This window comes from Rutilus rutilus (assembly GCF_951802725.1).
Source record: "Rutilus rutilus genome assembly, chromosome: 5".
In the NCBI taxonomy this organism is placed as follows: Eukaryota; Metazoa; Chordata; class Actinopteri; order Cypriniformes; family Leuciscidae; genus Rutilus; species Rutilus rutilus.
The window spans coordinates 9564051-9583729 of NC_140213.1; the positions used below are offsets into that span (position 1 = coordinate 9564051).

Sequence of the window (19679 nt, forward strand, 5' to 3'; positions counted from 1 at the left end):
TTATTTTTAGTAGTATGTTGTACTTATATAACATCACTTATATAATGTTGAGGTTTAATAGCCAGTTTTTTTTTATTTATTTATGAGGATGTGTGTGCTGCTTGTTGGATTTTTGAGCTTTCCCTTTGTGATCATAGTGATCATAGTCAACAGTTGTGATGGTAGAAGCTTAATGGTCAAGAATCAATAATAAATAAAGGTGACCTACAGGGAAAAAAAACATATGGATATCAATAATAATAATAATAATAATTAATAGTTAATTCTTATATTTATTGCATGTGCATTTAGCACACTCCTTATTCACTGTAAATTATCCATATTTGAAATTAATGCCTGATGTTCCAAATCTGAAATGAATGATATTTCAAATCTACAGCACAGGGATGAGGGGCAAATTTCTCATTGAATAACTTAGATTTCATTCTGTTCCTCACACAAAGCTATGGCTTTAAATTACTTATATAGCGCATGAGTCATGTGGAGCATTTTATATCTTTTATGGTGCTTTTTTGCTTGCAAGTACACATTATGAAAAAAGAAAACTGGACATTCTATAAAATATGTTTATCAGTGCATTGGTTCAGTGGGACTATCTATGAAATGGGATATTGTAGGTCACCTTGAATGAAACGTTTATGTTAAAAGATAAAAGATTTGCACCAGACATAATGTCATATTAGTGTTTGACAACAGCTAGAAATTCTGCCTTCTCTACACTCATGGACTTCAAGTCTCAAACCCATCATAAAAGTCTGATTGATCTATTTTAGACTTAATCATATTGATAAATCCTAAGTAAATGCTAATTGTTTTCCTGGAGACAGACGTGTTACTTACTTTAAAAAAATGCTTGTCTTAAAGGGATAGTTGGTGGACCCCATTGACTTCCATAGTATTTTTTTTTTTTCCTACTATGGGAGTCAATGGGGTCCATCAACTGTTTGGTTACAGACATTTTTCAAAATATCTTATTTTGTGTTCAGCAGAAAAAAAGAAATTCTTACAGGTTTGAAACAACTTGAGGGTGAGTAAATGATGACAGAATTTTCATTTTTGGGTGAACTATCCCTTTAAGCCTTTTATTATGGTGAAGCTTTACTGAACATTAGCCATGAAAAATATCTGTCACTCATTCATTCACTTCACATGCCTGCAGTTATTCAAAGCTGTTATTACTGTGAGTGATTCTATGAATTGATATGTCAGAGAGAGTGTGTGTTTAGTGGATGTACTTTGATAGTACGTATTACATCGCCTCAGACAAGTGCTAGGTCTTGTATTGTGTGGAGAGATTTACCTTTACATAATGCAGGTAAATCTCAGAAAGAAATGCTGTATCTTAAATTTATTACTTAAATTTTGTAATATAATGCAAATAAATTCTGTAAGAATATTTTCTTCTTCTGTAAAATAGTAATGGAAATCATCTGTACGCACATCTATTATTATTATTATTATTATTATTATTATTATTAGCATTGCAGTAATAGGAATTTGGCAGGAAATATGCTTAATTGTCCTCAAATTGAAAATGCATTCTCTTTAAGCAAAATGTATCAGTGTGGTCACACTTTATATTAGGTGTCTTTAACTACTATATACTTACATCTGAATGAATGAATGAATGAATTTTAGGTACAATGTACGTGTGTTCATGTTGTATTTCAAAACACATTTGATGCTATCGAGGTGTGATTTGGGTGATTGTGGTTCACCTATTTGTACACATGTATTTTACACATTAGCTAATATGTGTGTGGAGATCAGTTAGTTGTGCCTCATGTGGGGTTTTCTTCTTGAATTGATTTATTCGTTTTTCAACAAACATATATTACGCAGCGCTGGCCATTAGAAAATATGCCTTAAGTGAAGATGCTTTTATACTGTATGTTAGCTTCTGGTTTTGGTTCTGTTTGCGGGTGGGTTTGGCACGTTTAGTTCAGTTTTCTGTGTTTCTGATATAGTTTCCATGGCTTTACATTGCTTTATTATCTGTCACTGATGATGTTAATTTCATTAATTAATTAGTTTGGTCTATTTAAACTCTGTGTTGTGTTCACTTCATTTGTCCATTATTGTTACATTGTGCTAGGTTGTTCTGTTCCTGCCTCGAGTTTGCTCTTGAGTGTTTTGTTTCCTCTTGAGGTTTATGAATAAAACTGCAGCATTTAGATCCATTTCTCCTAGTTTCTGCAACCCAGCCATGACAGAATATTTTTTATGAAAGCTTTACAGGTAGATAGATTTTTTTTTTTTTTTAACAATTGAAGTTGGATATCAAAGGAAAGTGAATAGATCTTTTCATCTGTTCCCGCTTGAACAACTGGTTTCTTTGATGAAGAATCCCTGTCTGGTCACTCCTATCAGAATAAATATTACAGCAGTCAGAGACTTTAGCAAGCAGACATTTTGTGCTCCTGTCTGAACAAAGAAGGTCCTTTATTTCTCCCTCCATCTCCATCTCCATACCCTCTCCAGCGCTCGCGCTCTCTCTCTCTCTCTCTCTCTCTCTCTCTCTCTCTCTCTCTCTCTCTCTCTCTCTCTCTCTCTCTCTCTCTCTCTCTCTCTCTCTCTCTCTCTCTCTCTCTCTCTCTGTCTCTGTCTCTCTCTCTCTCTGGTAAATAAGATCTGGCACCTGTGTCAGTATTGATCATTCAGTCATAACACAATTTGATAGATGAATGATGATTAATGTAGGGCTGGAGGACACTGGCCAGACTGTCTAATATATAATAGTAAATATTTACAGTGAGTGCTGTATTATTTTGGCTCACATATCTCAGAATGTGCACCCTGGAGCGTCTGGAGATAGAGAGAGAGAGAGAGATAGGCTGCAGATCTTGGTTGTAGGAACGATCTGAAAAATGGAAGGGGACTCATAAATCTTATCAGCTTGGCTTATGAATATTAATTAGGTGACGTAACATTTTCCAGCTCTAACATTCTTTGCAACTGGTTTGCTGAAAGGCTGTGGCCGCAAGTGTGCTTGTTCAGTCAAAGTCACATTAAAGTCAATCAGTCAATTTGGTCGCCATCTTGGAAATTTCCCTGGGCAGCTATTTTGTAAGTAAGCTATACAGTGCTGCAGGGATGGCATATTTTTGTTGGCCAAAACCCAGAAATGAGTTAGCATTTTAGCACTTCTGATTTCATCGTCCTGGAGTCAATGGGTTTCTTGAATGGGTTTTTGAGTAAATGTCTGAAATAAGGTCTGTAATTAACACAAGCTCAAGATATTTTTTATTCTACAACACAAAATACATCAGGCAAACCACCTTTATGAATTCCAATGAATTTATTTGTAATATATATATGTATTTTTTTTTACTTGTTTTGAAAAATGTGGTTGCTAACAAGTGGCTACAACTAAAGAGGTTGTCAGGAACATTAAACGTCATCAGGACGAACAGGTAAATTCATCTACTCAATAGTCCTCTTTCACAGCCTTGTTATGTTTATAGTCATGCTCTTGCAAACTATTCTAATTGATTGTATTTAGGCTTCAAAATTCATAAAAAGTGTTAATTTGTGAAAATGTTTATGATGAACAAAACATGCACTACAAGACTTTAAACATATTTTTAAATAAAAAAAAAAAAAAAAAAAAAAAAAACATTTGTAAATGGTTACAGAGGAAAAATTGGGTGTCATTCACTAAATGACTGATGATCACAAACTACCAGATTTTTAGGTTATTCCAAACCCAACAAACTCATGCAGAAATATGCCTCGCTGCTATAAGATCCATGACAAATGCATTTAAAAAAAAGACAAAACAAAATGTGTTTTAAAATTGTCTAAAAATATCAAACATGTTTTATATCCTCAGACTGGATGGGAATCATTGTCTGAAGCTAAACAGTCTTAACCCATCATACATTACACAACTTTCTGTGAAATCTGTCAACTCAACTCTGCAAGTTGTTCTGAGTTTCGACAACTAGCGTTGACTTGTCCAGACTGTTAATCTAGGCAAATCTCTGCATTCCTTTATGAGAATGTCCAGATAGCAAGAAGCAAGTTGCAAAGCGTGTTTGTGTCTGTGACGTGCAATATGCCCAAACTTCCTGTTTTAATACAAAACTATTTCATGGTGTCTTTAAAGTCATTGTTGCTATGCCCCTGCTGAAGATAATGTGAAAGAATGTGTGTTTGAGCCATTGGGGGTACAAGCGTGTATGTGTGTGTTGGTAATTGAGAGCAATGGTTGTTAATTAGAAGAGTAGAGGACATGACGGGTTTTGCCATGTCTGACCTAGCAGTGCTGTTTCACTGTCAGTCGTTTAGCCATTTAGCTTGGCCAGGGCGGCACAGCAAGAGGGACACATTACGAGGTGTTAGGGGAGATACCAGGAGCCGACAGAAGTATAAATCACGCTAGCTGTTAGTATGAGGCGAGGCGAGGCTCTCCTCCCGAGGGGGGGGGGGGGGGGACGGAGAGAGGAGCAGGGCAGAGGAATCATGTGGTTTGTCTTCACGTCCCAGTAGCTTTCAGGCTAATAAACGGATTAGAGACCACTTTGAGCCAAAGACAAAAAGGGATTTCTGCTGTTCGGGGAGAGAGAGGAAGTGGGAGCGGACTTGAATGAGGATGGTTTGGCTCTGAAAGCAGGCCAGCACTACAGGGAGAAACTGTGTGGGCTCCTGTCGAGTTTTGAAGCGATTGGAACGCTTATCGCGTTTGATGAGACGTTAGAGGCATATTGTGGCACTTATGAAACTGCACAGAAAAAAAGATCTATAGATCAGTACTCACCGAAACTGCAGGCAAACACTCTCAGAGTACCTGTAAATGAATGAACAAACAAACGTCAGTGTCAGGGTTACACAAGTTTTGCTATAAGCATTTGTACAGTTTAGGCTGCAAGTTTCTGCCTAAGAATATTCTATCTGAAAGTAACCTAGAGGCTTTATGTATATACCATAAATGACAAGACCCCATGAATCAGACTTCAGTTTACTTCAGAGGCAGTGGTATTTATAGTTTATTGGGAATGGATGTTTCCACTCGAAAGACTATTATATTGGGTTAAAAATATATTCTCCAGCAGAAAAGATGAATCAGCAATTTTCCCATGAAGAAAATGACTAAGTTTTAAATGCAACCATCACACAGACTAGCATTTAGATGGAGAGCCACAAAATATCCATTTTTATTTCATTTGGTCTTTAAAAGTCTTAAATTGAAAAAGAGAAGAAAAAAAGTTTGCGAAGACAAACTTTGGTGTTGGCTAGAGAAAGCCTGCAATGAATGTTTGAAGTAGATCTAAAATAGATTCAGTGGCGGAACTAGAGTTTTATACATGGGGTGGCCAGGGGGTGGTCACTACTACTTTCGGGGGTACACACACACACACACACACACACACACACACACAGTAATCAGAGGTATTTGTGTCCTCTCTTGATACATTTATTTATAACGCAAGAACCATTAGTGTATAATCACAATATAAATGCCACAGCCATCAACAACAAGAACACACATGAACCAACATTTTAAAGGTCCAAACCTGTATGACCTTCTTCTGCGGAACACAAAATATATTTTAAAGCATGTTGGTAACCACACAGTTTTGGTTCCCATCAACATCCGTTGTATGGAAAGAAAAAATACAATGGAAGTCAACGGGAACCCAAAACTATTTGGTTACCAACATGCTTTAAAATATATTTTTGTGTTCATTTTTGGGTGAACTATCCTTTTAATTTGACAAAATCATCTCAACTTAAATTCCTGAAGTCGGTATGTGATTGACTGCCTGAGTCTGGTAGATGCTCCTGAAGTCTGACCACACTGACTCTGACTAGCCTCAGGTAGGGAGCTGCTCTGCCAGTGGTGATGCAAGGGCTGGGGTCTGTTTGCACCTGATCTGCCTGTTTGTGCTTCTTTAAAAAGAACTCTGATATATTTCCCTTTCTTTTCATGTTTAATTGATCCTGTGCAAAAATATGACAGCCTATGGTTACATCTAATCATCCAATTACCAACATTTTTATCTTAATTTTTTCCTGCAAGCCTAAAAAAGTTGTCAGCCACTGCCAGCGTTTTTGGTCATTTTCACAATTTCATGGCACCCCAGAATATTTTGTTGTATTAATATCTGAACATGCAATATATCAAAAGAAAGAACAGACCCTCTGCTTAAAAAAAAAAAAAAATATATATATATATATATAATAATAAAATCTGTTTTATTCTAGCTTCATGCATCCTTTTTTATCAACGCTTGAATGTTGGTAAGTTTCATAAATAAGCAACATGAGCAAAAAGCAGATTTTTTTATTTATCAGAGACTACATCCAGATCAGATTCAGAATGATGATCAAAACACAGATAAGTAGATTGAGTCCATCAACACTCCCAAAACTTCACAGTCCTATAGTGATCGCATTATGATATCGCTTGTTTCTGCTTCTTTGCCTGCGTTTTGATCTGGAGGTACTCGTTCAGGAGATGCGTAATAGTGCCCCATACCTTATAACAGTGAAAACACAGAAAACCATAAACTCGTCAATGGCGGGGAGGGCTGAAGAACTGAAGTAGCCTAACTGAGCTACCTAATCGATTTCAAACTGCCAAATGTTAACTCGCTGAACACTGACAGCTGTAGCCTACTTCCCCACATTAGCTAAAACATTTGTATACTGTAACGTACACACGGCATGGTATATGCGCAGTACTAGCATAGGTGTAAGCATACGGATTGTTATGCTAAATTGCGAACCGATCTCTCTAGTCTGATTAACTCGTAGCCTATTGCAGCCTTATTAACTCACACAGCGTCTCATACAATTTATTCAGAGCAAACAACTCTGATGTTAAACCTTAAAAACTTCAAATATGATGTTTTCTTATTTCCTCAGTATCTTGCAACCATATTCTCTCGTCCTCTGCTCGCCCGTTTGAAAACTGCACGCGCTGCCAGCGAAAGTAAAAGAAAATTTAAATAATCAGCATCAGCAACTGCCAGTAGCGAACACAATTTTGGGGTGGACACCCATCTGGCTCCGCCACAGAATAGATTCAAGATTTAAGGAGTTTTAAAAGCTTGAAGTTTGAAGGTTTTAAGGCTATGCAGTCTATCAGACAAACAGGTTGCTAGGGTGTTCTGAGTGGTTGCTAGGGTGAGAGAAAGGGAGGTTGTTTATGTTTAGATTTTAATTTATGACAGTTTTTTGCTCATTTTGGGAATACCGAACAAGCCAATTTTTAGGTTCCGTATTAAGAGAACCGCAATCACGATAATTTCGAAAATATAACAGCCTGAAGGTCTGACCCAGGTAGCTTTAAAGCTCAAGGAGGAGATAGAGTAAGAAATTGTATCTTTGAAAAATAAGAATAATTTCAAGTTTAAATTCAATGTTGGCTTTTTCAAGGTAACAGATTTCACAATGTGCCTTTCTATCCTGATCACAACCAAGATGTAGGAAGTCTGTAGGAGTGGTTCGGTATTGTCTGTCCCAGCTTTTGTGTAACTTGTTTAGCGCTACGTCTAGCGTGGCGAGGAGAGGGGGCACTTTTGCTTCTGACCCTGTCAGCCTGATCCTGAGATGGCCGCTCAGGGCCCCTCACCCACTCAATGCGTTCTTTCAGCCCTGCTCTGGGATCAGCCTTGGGGTCACAAGCAGAAAGACGAGCCCTGGGTGCCGAATTTAGAGGGGGAAAACGTTGTTTTGTGAAGGTTCTGAAGGAGCTTTACAACTTCCGAAAGTTTCTCTGACGGCCCCAATAACCCCTTCCCATGATTTTGTGTTTTGTATGTTAATACGCATCAAATGCCTCTCAAACACAATGAGGAGGCCCTGGTTCGGAAACAACAAGAGAGTGGGCGGGAAACAGACCCAGCGTTTGCTTGTCTTTGACCTGAATATAACTCTCTGGTTAGGAGCGTCAGCTTTGATACTTTCACAGAAATACTTGACTCTCAGTAATGTGCCAAAATAATCTCAAGCCAAATAAATCCACAAGCATTATCCTTGACCTTTTTGTCTTGTTTGTTTTTCATTTTCAAATGCTACAAATGTAATATTGGTCTAGTAATAACTATGCACCGACTATACACCATATGATCAAAAGACATGCTTGGACCCCTTTGAGACCAGTAAATGAAAGGAAATAAAGATATTTTGACTTTATCACAAGTCTTTGCTAAAATAAAAGCTTGTAATTACTCAGGGCTATAACTTCAGTAAAGGCTTATAAATTCTTACTGCGGTAAATTGTCATTCCCTGAGGAAAATTGTATTGCTCAGAGACCCTTTCATAGCTTAAGAAAAATGAACGGAGTTCTCAGTAATGCTTTTAGAGGTACGTGCTAATTGTCCACCCAAAAATGAAAATTCTGTCATCATTTACTCACCCTCATGTTGTTCCAAAGTCCAAACTTGTATTGTATTCTTTTGCAAAACATTTGTCCATACAATGCAAGTCAATGGTCACCAAAACTGGTTAGTTACCAAAATTCTTAAAAATATCTTCTTTTATGTTCCACAGAAGAAAGAAGATCATGCAGGTTTGGAACAGCATGAGGGTGAGTGAACTTATTGGGTGAACTATTGAACAGCCAGAAAGCATAAAATGTTTTCTGTTTTCAGTTGAAATCTGTGTCGTGTAAGTGGCCCCAAACTTAATAACTAATGATTTTTACAACAGAAATGAATCAATTAAAAACTCAAGCTAGACAATGACTTTCTTCTAGAGCTGCTGCACAGCCAAAACAATCTTTGTTGCATTAATTTCCTATTATCACTGTAAAGTTGCTTTGCAACAATCTGTATTGTAAAAAGAGACTTGACTATCTCTTCAAGTATCACGTCTCAGATGTTTCTCCTAAAATTCTTATGGAGACTTAAAAAACACATGTAGTAAGAATATAGAGCAAAGATTTGGTATTTCGGTGACTTTTGATTGCAAACGCTGCTGTCTTGGCAAATCAAAGAACTGTTTTGTTCTCTCGTGGGAATTTAGTGGAGACACAAGATTACTAGGGTATTTTTCTCTGTAGAAAAATCAGAAAAACAGGGGACTAAGATGAAGTCTCAATGTGCTCTGCTTTAGACATTACAAATTCCTATATATTTTTCATCCTGAATATCAAGGATTGCATTTTGACTTGAACGAGATCTCATCAGTGATTTTTATTCCTTACAGGATGTCCTGTTTGGTGTGTCATATAAAATGTTTGCTATGTTTAATTGTAATTTTTCTTATACATTTTTTTTATGTGCTGTTTACATGACACTGTTTTCAACTAAAAACAGAAAACTTTTTATGTGTTTGGCCGTTCATTTATACGACAACGGCATTTTGGGGGACTGAAAATGCTAAATTTTGAAAACGGGTTTCAAAGTGCAAGTTTTTGAAAATGAAACCGTTATTGTCTCTGTGTAAACAAAAAAAAAGTGCTTTTGTGTAAACGGTGACACCATGCGCATGCGTATTACGTGTTCAGTCTATGGGGCGGACTTACTACTCTGTTGGTGTACTATCACATTCTATAAAGAAGGGATTTTGGATGTAGCGTTAGTCTAGATAAGTCTTTGCTAAATAAAATATTATTTTGCTTAATTATATTTCTGTCATGACAACTCTCAGGAGATTGGTATGGTAATGGATATGGCAATGTTAATGTATTTGGTCTTGGTGGAATAGATCTGCTACGCTGCTGCTGCAGAGCAAGTAGACTTGCTACTGCCAATACATTCACATTCACAGACATTGCTGTTGTTGTTGTTGTTTTTTCTTCATGGGACCGCATGTTTTAGGATCTATGTGTGCCTTGGCTACCTTGCCGACCGGCTTAACAATAGTGTTCTAACATGAACCTAGATTAAACTTGTAAAGACTGCTCCGTTTAGGAATTAATAACCGGACCACACAATATGCGCAGAGATATGGAATAAAATGTCAATCACTTATCTTAGATGTTGATTCCAAATGCGTTCTGAAAGCGTACTGCATACTGCTACCAGCAACACCCCGGTATTTGTTTTAATGTTGAACTCCAGCTCATTGGATGCTGACGCAACAGCAACCAATCAGCTGAGCTATGTAGATAATGATGTGATCGCTACCAAATGAAGTCAAAGACTTATCAGCCTGCAACATTTAGAGTTTCATGCCAGAACTAGTTAATAAAGGTCTGCAATTCCTCAGTACAGTTAAGGGTTTAGCAAATTATTCAAAGTTATTTTTATTTGGATAGAAAGTGTGTACAAACCATCTGCCATTACAGTATAACACTCATTTACCTCACTCTCACTCTCTCTTTCTCTCTCTCTTGTCCATCTGTGTCTGGCTGGCGTACTGTATAATATGAGGGTTGACCTGCTGGCATCCGCTGCCTCGGGTACACACATGGCTGTATAAAGGACGTCCCAACCTTCCCTCTCTCCCCTGAAAGGTGCCAAACTCTGCTCTTTAATTATTCATTACACAGCCCTGCCCTGAGAACGGCATCGTGCTGTGTTTCGGTCCAGACGTGGATGGCTGCCATAGCGCAGAGAACGCTTGTTCTATCCCACTGAATGTTTGCAACCATCTGCCGAGGTTCAGCGCAGCAGCATGTGAAGAGATGTTTGATTTTTTTAACACTCTGTTTAGTGTGTCCTGGCGTGTCACTCCCATATTTCCTTCTGTTTGGACTCTAATGGCTGTAGCGCGTGCATACGGGCGCCTGCAGGCTGAACCTGCTCGGCTAATATTCCTCTCACACAGGTCGTAGCGTGCTCGCTGCATTGATTGCGTGCGTGTGTGTCTGTCCTCTTGCATCTCATCAGTTTCTCCTTGCTAGGGCGAGGAAAACCGATATTCGCTAGCTGTATGGTACCCTATGCCCTCGTTCTCTCTCGGAACATTCTGTCCCATCGCTGTCCATGTTGACTTTGTTTGAGACAATCCATTATTTTTGATAAGCTCATTTTCTCTCCGTCTTATCGAACCGCAGGCAGAACCGGGAGAGAGATGTGGCCGAGGATCCTGAGGGCCGGTGCTGTAGGGCCAGTGCAAACACTAATCAGCTTTAATTTCAACAGCTCATCACGAGGGGCTCTGTGTGTGTGATCTGTATTAACCGCTCAGTAATCGGTCTTACGGCACTGCAGTTGTTGAACAATAATCTCGGACCGTTCACAGAATGGCCGATGCGCATTGCATACAAAAATGGTTAAATTTGCCAGCTCCAATCAGTTTCTGGGAGTCAGTGTGCATGTCTGCACCAGTTCCCAGGCTGCTGCAATGAACGCTTCCAAAAACTAGTCACTGGTTTGCCAGAGGTTTGAGGTTGTGAGACTGAATCTTTAAAAAAAACACTACATTACCATATTTTTGGAAAATAAGGCACACCAGGTCAAAATTGCATTGTTGATAGAAAAAACCCCACATATATAAGTCGCACCTGAGTATAATGCCTGAAAAACTCTTAAAACTACATTTCTGTTTTTTTAAAGATTTCAACTGTATATTAAAAAATGGCGCCTCTTATTTTGTCCTTCCCCTTGTAGCACGCGCAAGTGACGATACTCTGTCAACCAATCAACGTTCTGCAGCGAGTCTAGCTCCACCCTTTAGTACCGTACCACTGTGCTAGGTACCCCAACGGATACCGAAAAAGTGGTACGGTACGGTTCGGCATTTTGGTTCCATTCACAACTTTTGACAGTGGAAACGGAAATAATTGCGTACCGTACCGCTCAATAGAAACGAGCCATAAGAGACTTGTAATGTGACTCTATCTGTACCCTTCTGTCCTCCAGTAAACTATTTATTTTCTTGAAAATCTAAGAGGACGTGAAGAGGTACTTTGTGTGTGTGTGTGTGGATGGGGATGATTTCTGACTCTGTGTTGCCACTCTGTTCCCCTGACACCTGTGTGCTAATTAGGGTCATATTGGTGCATTCCACGCTAATGACTTCAGGCTGCATACAGTGGCTGTAAACATTTACTCTCATTGTCTGCTGAATGCTGTTATCTCAATGATGGCGTGTGTGTGTGTGTGTGTGAGTTTTCTCACTGTGCTTATTAACGCCTGCCATAGATTTGTATCAGCTGTTTAATAGTTCATAGGTCTATATATCCGCTCAAACACACATATTAAAGCCAACATGGACTCAAAACTGACCTTTTTACTTTCCTAATAAATGTTCTTGCTTATTCTGCATGATTCATCAGTATTATTCTCAAGAAAACATTTTTCTAAATCTTCCACCGAAACATAGTAACTTTCTCCACCTCTGAAATTACTTTTCTTTTGTGTTGATGTCAGCATGCTGTTTTCAAGTCATGTCGGAATAATCGCATTTACAAGACATGAATGCCATGGCATAATTACCAGTGGGATTTTCTTTGTGCACTGTCTTTCCGAGTTCAAGGCAAGAATCAAATTGGCATTGGACATAATAAGTTTTAATTGTGAATGTTGACTGTTTTTATATGCATTTTATGTACTGTTGATAAAGAATAGCAACAATGCCTGCAGTAAAGTAAGGTTTATAAGATGACAGGCTTGTGTGACTAAGCATAAAGCATCAGTTAAACATCTAAGACACATTGTTTGCACTTTTATTATTGCATTCGTCCTAAAAAAGCTTCCTGTGTTTGCCATTAAGTGAAAAAAGAGACATATACATGTGAAAATGCCCACTAGGTATGTTTTTTTTTCTCTTTTTTTTTCTATTAAAACTACACAAATGCACATTACAAGATAGTTATGATTTCCAAATTTGTAAGAAGTAACTTATCAGGTGGACTTGCATGTAGCACAAGAGGGTAAGGGATGAACTAAATAATAATAATACTAATAATAACCTATATTACAACCTACCATCCCTGATCCAATCAAATTCTGCTTTTTGTGCCATCCTACATTATTGGAATCACTGAATATTCTGTTTTAATCAGGATTACAGAAGTTAAACAGGTTGTGAATGTCGTTTCATGCTGTTTTCAGAAATTGGGAGGGAGTATTTCAGTATCCTGGCACTAATGTTGATTCAAATGTTTCTGGATGAAAGAGATAAATGGCACAAGCACTTTATTTTACTGTGATGAGCGTTTGGATGCAGGGTGACGTGTTCTGCTCTGGTCTTCAATCATACGCTGCCTTCTCAGAGCACACAGAAAAAGATACAAAAGAGTTGTTTAATTATTAACTTCTACTTTTTTAACAGAAGAGATCTGATTAATCAGAAAAAGTGACATTTCAATAACATTTTTGCAGTTTAATTAGGAAAGATTAATTGGCAAGATTAGCTTTGGGCTTCTCAAGTTATGAAAATGTAATAAATAAATAAATGTTGCTTGTTGATGTTTGTTTGAAGAAACAAATTTAATTCTCTTTGCCCAAAGGGATCTAAAAACTTCAATATCCTAGTTTTTTTTTTTTTATTTTTTTTTTTTTTATGCATACTTTGGTTACATCTAGAAAGGATCTCAAGAATATCTCAAACTGTGTTCAGATTTCCCAAGATAAAGTCTGCAATCAAATTTCAGAGATCTCAATTTAAACATTTCTCTTCAAATGTTTGTAGTCAATACTAAAATCAATACTTTTATCCTGAACATATTATATATATATATATAGGCTATATATATATAAATAGGCTATATATATATAAATAAATAAATCAAAAGCATTAACGTTCCCTCCCCCTCACAGTGATATCTCTTCTCTGATGACTTGTGCACAAAGAAATTAGGAAACAACAACAATCCAACCGTCCAATCAATTCCAGACAGACAAAATCAAGTCATGCCCTACATTTCTCTCTCTCCTGGTCTCTCTGTTTTGTTTATTTTTTTATTTTATTTTAAGAAACGTTATATTGTACAAACACTTTCTGGAAAACATTAAAGAGCCTCTACACAAAATATCACATATAACAAATGAGAAAAAAAAGAAAAAAAAATTCCTTCTGTGTTCATTCAAAACATTCAAAATAGATAAAATAAACATCAGAATGAATATATGTAAAAAAAAAAAAACTAAACTTTTTTTTCCTAATTCAAGAAGCCGCTTCACTCAGATATCAATTGCATGCTGTACAAAAAAAAAATTATATGGGCTATGCTATCACTTTAATATTTTCAAAAATGCTGGTACTTCGGTACCAAGTCGATACTGAAATGTAAAAAATGTAACAATACCAGCCTTTCTGCAGTACTGGTAACGCTACCATGCATGCTCTGTAAAGTGTCAATTTAGTGTGTTCTATTTGCAATGTGTGTTTTTTTTTTAAGTTTTTTTTTTGCATTTTAGCCAGTAACAAACATGTCTGTTGAATGCATGAATGCAAAGGCCAATCAGAGGGGTTTAAGTTCCATCAACACGCAAGAGCTCATTGATTAAGTTATGCACATTCACAAATCATTTCATAAAAACCAATAAAGTATAAAAACAGATGTAAATAAGAGATTAATTGTGAAATTTAGACAGCTTTTTTTTTATAATAACAGGAGTTTTGGAAAGAGAAATCAGTGATTGAGAGAATTCTTTGCTCAATTTCTGTAACAACTTTGAATACAAGTTTTATTTTTTATTGATGTTAAAGGTGCAGTAAACTATTCTATTTCTAAGAAACGCTGTTGATATTTGAAATCACCAAAACAAACACGCACCTACCCAAAAGGATTACACCCTTATCTTCATAGCTCCGCCCCCAAACTCACAAACACGCTATGAAACACAGGCACCTCCCCCTAATGAGTGTATACGCCCCTTACTGCTCTTTGGCTACAAGTGTGTTTTGGTGCTCGGTCTGATCCACTTTCAACAGCGTTTCTCAGAAATCACTTACTTACCTTTAAGTAAACACTGCAAAATTTTAGGAGTAACAACCATACTCAAATGTGGGATTGAATCTGAAATGACATAGCAATGAACATAGCATCAGACAAAACAGGTAAAAATAGTCAAATTATTATGTCAAAACAGATCTGTGCTTTAAGTCTTGGATTAACTGGCCACTTATTCTATTAAGTGCAATCAGGGCTGGAAATGGGGGTTGGGGGATGGTCTTGGGGGAACTCTGGGGGGACTGAGTCCAGGGAGCGAATTTTAAGGGAGGATAGAGTTCATCAAAACATATTTTTTCTTTTATCCATTTAGCCTACAAACGCTATGCAAATTTCAAACATAAAATATAATAGGATTTTCTGTGTCTATGGATTGAAAATATAAATTTGTGGTGGGAATTCTTGGCCATTTCCACCGCTCCATGTTCTAAAAGCTTTTAAAACATTTGAAAAACTGGATGTTTTGAAAGTTCATAGAACATTCAGAGATGACTTTTTGGGGAACGTTAGCAAAATGTTAGCTATGAATGTGTTTCCAGGGTTTTTTTCTAGTCTTTGAAGCAATTTGGGATGAAAAGATACAAACAAAAGTTATGCACCTTCTGCTTTCACATTTATGTGCATCTACCAGTGCTTCTGAATGTGTTTAAGAGGTTGCATGCATGTGTGTGAGTACATGTTTGGAAATGTGTGTGAGACGTGAGAGTGTGTATGTGACTCATCATGTCATGCTTAATGCAGCTCAACACAGAATCACGCTATTGTTTTCCTCCAGGGCTCCACTGGAGAAACTCACGATGCTCTATTCATTCAGACAAATCCCACAGCTCTACTGCGGCACTCTTAATTTAACGCTGCTTTGGCCGCTCTTATAGACAGCCATCAGATTACACAGGCGCTGTATATACAGCCTAATCCACAGGAAGCACTAGAATCGCTGCTGACTCACTGAGGGCAGTGATGGTGTCTGATGGTGATTTTCAGAAGAGAGGCACAGTGCTACTTGTGTATTCGCATGATGATTTTATTGTTAAAGGGATAGTCCACCCCCAAAAAATAAATAAATAATAATAATGTCATTATCAAAAATCGATTTTAGTAATATATTTGAGCTTCTTTTTCTGTACAATAAAAGTGAACTAGCTGTTAAGTTCCATAAAAGTATCATAAAAGTAGTCCAAAAAACGTTCTGAAGCACACGATAGTTTTGTATGTAAAATAACTACGTGAATATCCTGAATATTGTGTTCCAATTAAGTCAGCAAGTTATAAGGGTGTAGTATTGTTACCTCCACCCCCTTCAGTTTATTATTTCTTTAACCCTAAAAAGTCTACCAAATTGTATTTGGTACACAAATTTCCGAGGCCACCAAATAAGAAAAAAGGCCTTTTAGTACAATTCTTTTCTAAGAACTAAAAACACTATTTAGTATAATGTCCACCCTAAGGTCATGGTACATGTGGAATCTTTACAGATTTAATATTGTTAGTAATGAACTTACTGGACTGAAGCAACCTAGCTTTAGCGATTATACATATTTAAAAAGAAAAAAGATAATACGATGCATTAGGCTTTTGAGTACTGTTTTTTTTGTGTTGCATTGCATTATATGTTTTGCCAATGAGCAATTAAAGCCTGATGTATGAAATATGATACTAAACAAAAACAAATAAAAATACATAAGCAAACCGTTTTATTTACTTATTTATTTAGATTTTGACGAATTTTTTTTTTTTGATTTTTCGGACCATTATTTGTCCTATTGAAGCACTTGGTGATCATTGGGACCCTATTATCTGCAGCCGAGCATTGTGGGATTTTCAGCGCATGTCCTCTTGCTGGCTCAGCGCTTTTGCAAGGGTGAATCTCATCCCTGAGTGAATCTCATTTGAGTTGTGAGTGTAGGCGGAGCCTTTACTATGCACTGTTCTACTAGAGACTTGTAGTGTGAGGTGTGTGTGTGTGTGAGAGAGAAAGAGAGAGAGAGAGATCTGTTATATGACTCAGTAGGAGTTTTGAACAGACACTTACATGCCATATGTTCACACAGGAACTGCACCATTCTGTGACACACACAAAAAACTGTTCGTGTGATGCCCTCAAATGCACATCTTTTATGAACACTTGTTCCTGTGCCAGCATAAGCAGAAATTGTTATGTATGCCATGTTCTCAATTAACTTTAAATTATGAATACAAAATTAAAATGGTGAAGAATACAATGAAAAGGAGACATAATATGCACACAAAGGCCAAGCAGCAGTCATTTTGTTAGGAATCCACCAGATCAAGAGGTCTTCACAGGTGTTAAATGCCCTAAATTAAAGTCCAAACTGTCCCAAACTGATCTGTGCTGTGAAATTGTAAGTTCTGTGTGTGTGTGTGTGTTTGTTTATGTGATTTATGAGGACAGAAATTTGTATGAGGACATTTCCTGAGTCCTCGTATTTTAAATCGCTTTAAAAACATACTAAACAGTGTGTTATTGAAAATGTAAAAATGCATAAAGTTGTTTAGGGTATATGTTAATGTATATATATTCTATATACAGTTTGTACAGTATAAAAAAAACATTACGCCTATTACGCCTTACACTCAATGAGGTTTTGAGTTCTAAAAGTTACATAGTATTGTATATCAATCTCATACATATCAAAAGATAACATTTTATTCATTATGTTCAAAATCAAAATTCAAAATTGAAATCTATTTCTCATTTGTTATTTTATCTCCAAATTAGGTAGACAAGGGACAGAACGTTCCTTTTCGATGTGTGGGTGCAAGTGAGAAAGTGCAAGTTCCAGAAACAATACAAACTTTGCTGCAAGGTGGAAATGGATAGAAAATGGCCTGAAATTGTTTGAGACATATTTAGATAGAGTTAGACCTAGACACACAATTTTTGTTCAGCCTGTGACTCAAAGATAAGGAGCGTGTCAAAACTATATATTATTAGATATTAAATAACAAAATTATATATTATTAGTACGAAATTATGCCTGCAAATTAACATTCTTCTCACTAATTCCAATCCTGGTTCATGTTTGTAATAAATGAAAGAAAAGAGAAACTATTGTTATAAATTGAAAAATTGGACAGTTTGTAGCATTAGGAAGCAGACTTCTAATCTGATCTGATCTGGAGGATTGGATCTGAAACTGATGATCCAGGATCTGTAATAGATCACTGTCAGCCAGAGAACCTTAACTAAACCCTGATAATGAAATTCAGTTCATTCAAAAGAGGTTGTCCTTAAGGGATGAGGTGAGGTAACTTTAGCTTGATGTCCAGGCTGTTGGTCTGTAAAGACTGGCGAGGCGCCAGCATGTTTTATATACATACATTAAAGATTAATAACAAGAGTAATAGTTGTTATAGTAGTAAAAAATAGGTATTATACTTTTCATAAGCAAACTGCTCAGCCAGTTTCTTTGCTCATGAGTTGATGCTGATGATGACCAGACCACTCAAACATTGTTAAGTCATGGAAGTGCAACAGTTTTTATTTTTTTATTTTATTGAATATGCTTTAACTTTCCGCTACCTTTTCTATTTAACCAGACACAGTCTGTAAACGGTACAAAGCGTCGCTATGTTTTTAATGCATGTTGCCAGATAATGTGTACTTTGTGTATGCAAAAAATGTGAGGAAATATGTCTTCCATGGATTTTTATGAAAAACATGAAAACAAACATTTTTGCAGTATGTTCATATGTGTTAGTGGAGTTAGTTTGGCATCATCTGCATTTAGGTGATTTTCAGTAATCCATATTTGGCAACAATGCAATGTTTTCTAGCACACGAATAGGCACCAAAGCTGTAATCGATCCACTTCCCTGAATCCCCCAATAACTGGAACATATTGCAAAAAACAAAAAAACAAACAAACTATAGTTTGGCAATTGGATACTTTGGGGACTTTTTATTTTGTAAATAAGTTTATGTTACACCTCAAAAATCCCCCCACATTCTCTCTAAAAGCTTGGGCCCTGAACAGAGAGGAAGGCCGAAAGGACGCAATCGCGACAGGGGTCCCAGGCCAATAAACGGTCCAAGGGGCCCAGAAACCATTGCGGTGCTCCTGACCACAGGTATGTTTTAAGAAGTTTCATTTTGTGAAAAACTTTGAGAATGCAAAAGGTCTTGCAGGTGGCAAAGAAATTCTAGCATCTCTAAAACCGATTTTCACAGGCAAGGCCGTAACCATGTTTTGAACATTGCGGGGGACCAAAAAAACAAAAACAAAAACAAATTTATAGGGATGTCACAAATGTAACTGTCCTCCTTGTAATAACTATTTATTGTAAAATAATGCATTGGAACTATTTGCAAGTATTTTTTTTTTTTTTTTTTTTTTTTGAAATGCTTCAAGGCAAATCAGGTAACCGCGTTTATTAAACGAATTCAGAACATGCACACATTCATTCTCAATCTTATGCCTAATATGCTGAAAATGGGTCTATTAGGCCTAATTTTTCTTGTCTCGTCGCATTCAATTATTAATTGCACGTTCACCATATCTGATTATTAGGGGGGACTTGTCTTTTTAATTTTTTCTCAGGGTTTGATTTCATTTTTGCATAGGTTAATTTTTTCAGGCATGACTCATCATAAAAGTGGATAAACGACAGGCAAATTTTAATGAATATAATTGTTTTTTTAATCATATTCCATTCTCATTTTAATATGTATATATATGCCTACTTTAAATTAACTTTTTTATTCTACTGTGTGATCTACTTGTAGGGAGCATCAGTCATTTCTGAAGTTCTGCAGTAGATTAATCATAAACCTGCATTCCTCTCAAACATGTTCTGATTATCTCCAATCAGTTCAGAGCAGATTGACCAGTTTTGAATCCATCAGAGGTCAGTGACAGA

At 36.8% G+C, this 19679-nt stretch overlaps 1 protein-coding gene across 1 annotated transcript in view; it reads right to left on the minus strand.

Annotated features, from left to right (window-relative positions):
• Positions 1-19679, minus strand: part of sema6d (semaphorin 6D) — a 132616-nt gene that overhangs the window by 52349 nt on the left and 60588 nt on the right. Inside the window, exon 3 of the mRNA XM_084408661.1 lies at positions 4760-4789. The gene's annotated coding sequence lies outside the window, so the exon portion shown is untranslated. The remainder of the gene's footprint in view (positions 1-4759; positions 4790-19679) is intronic.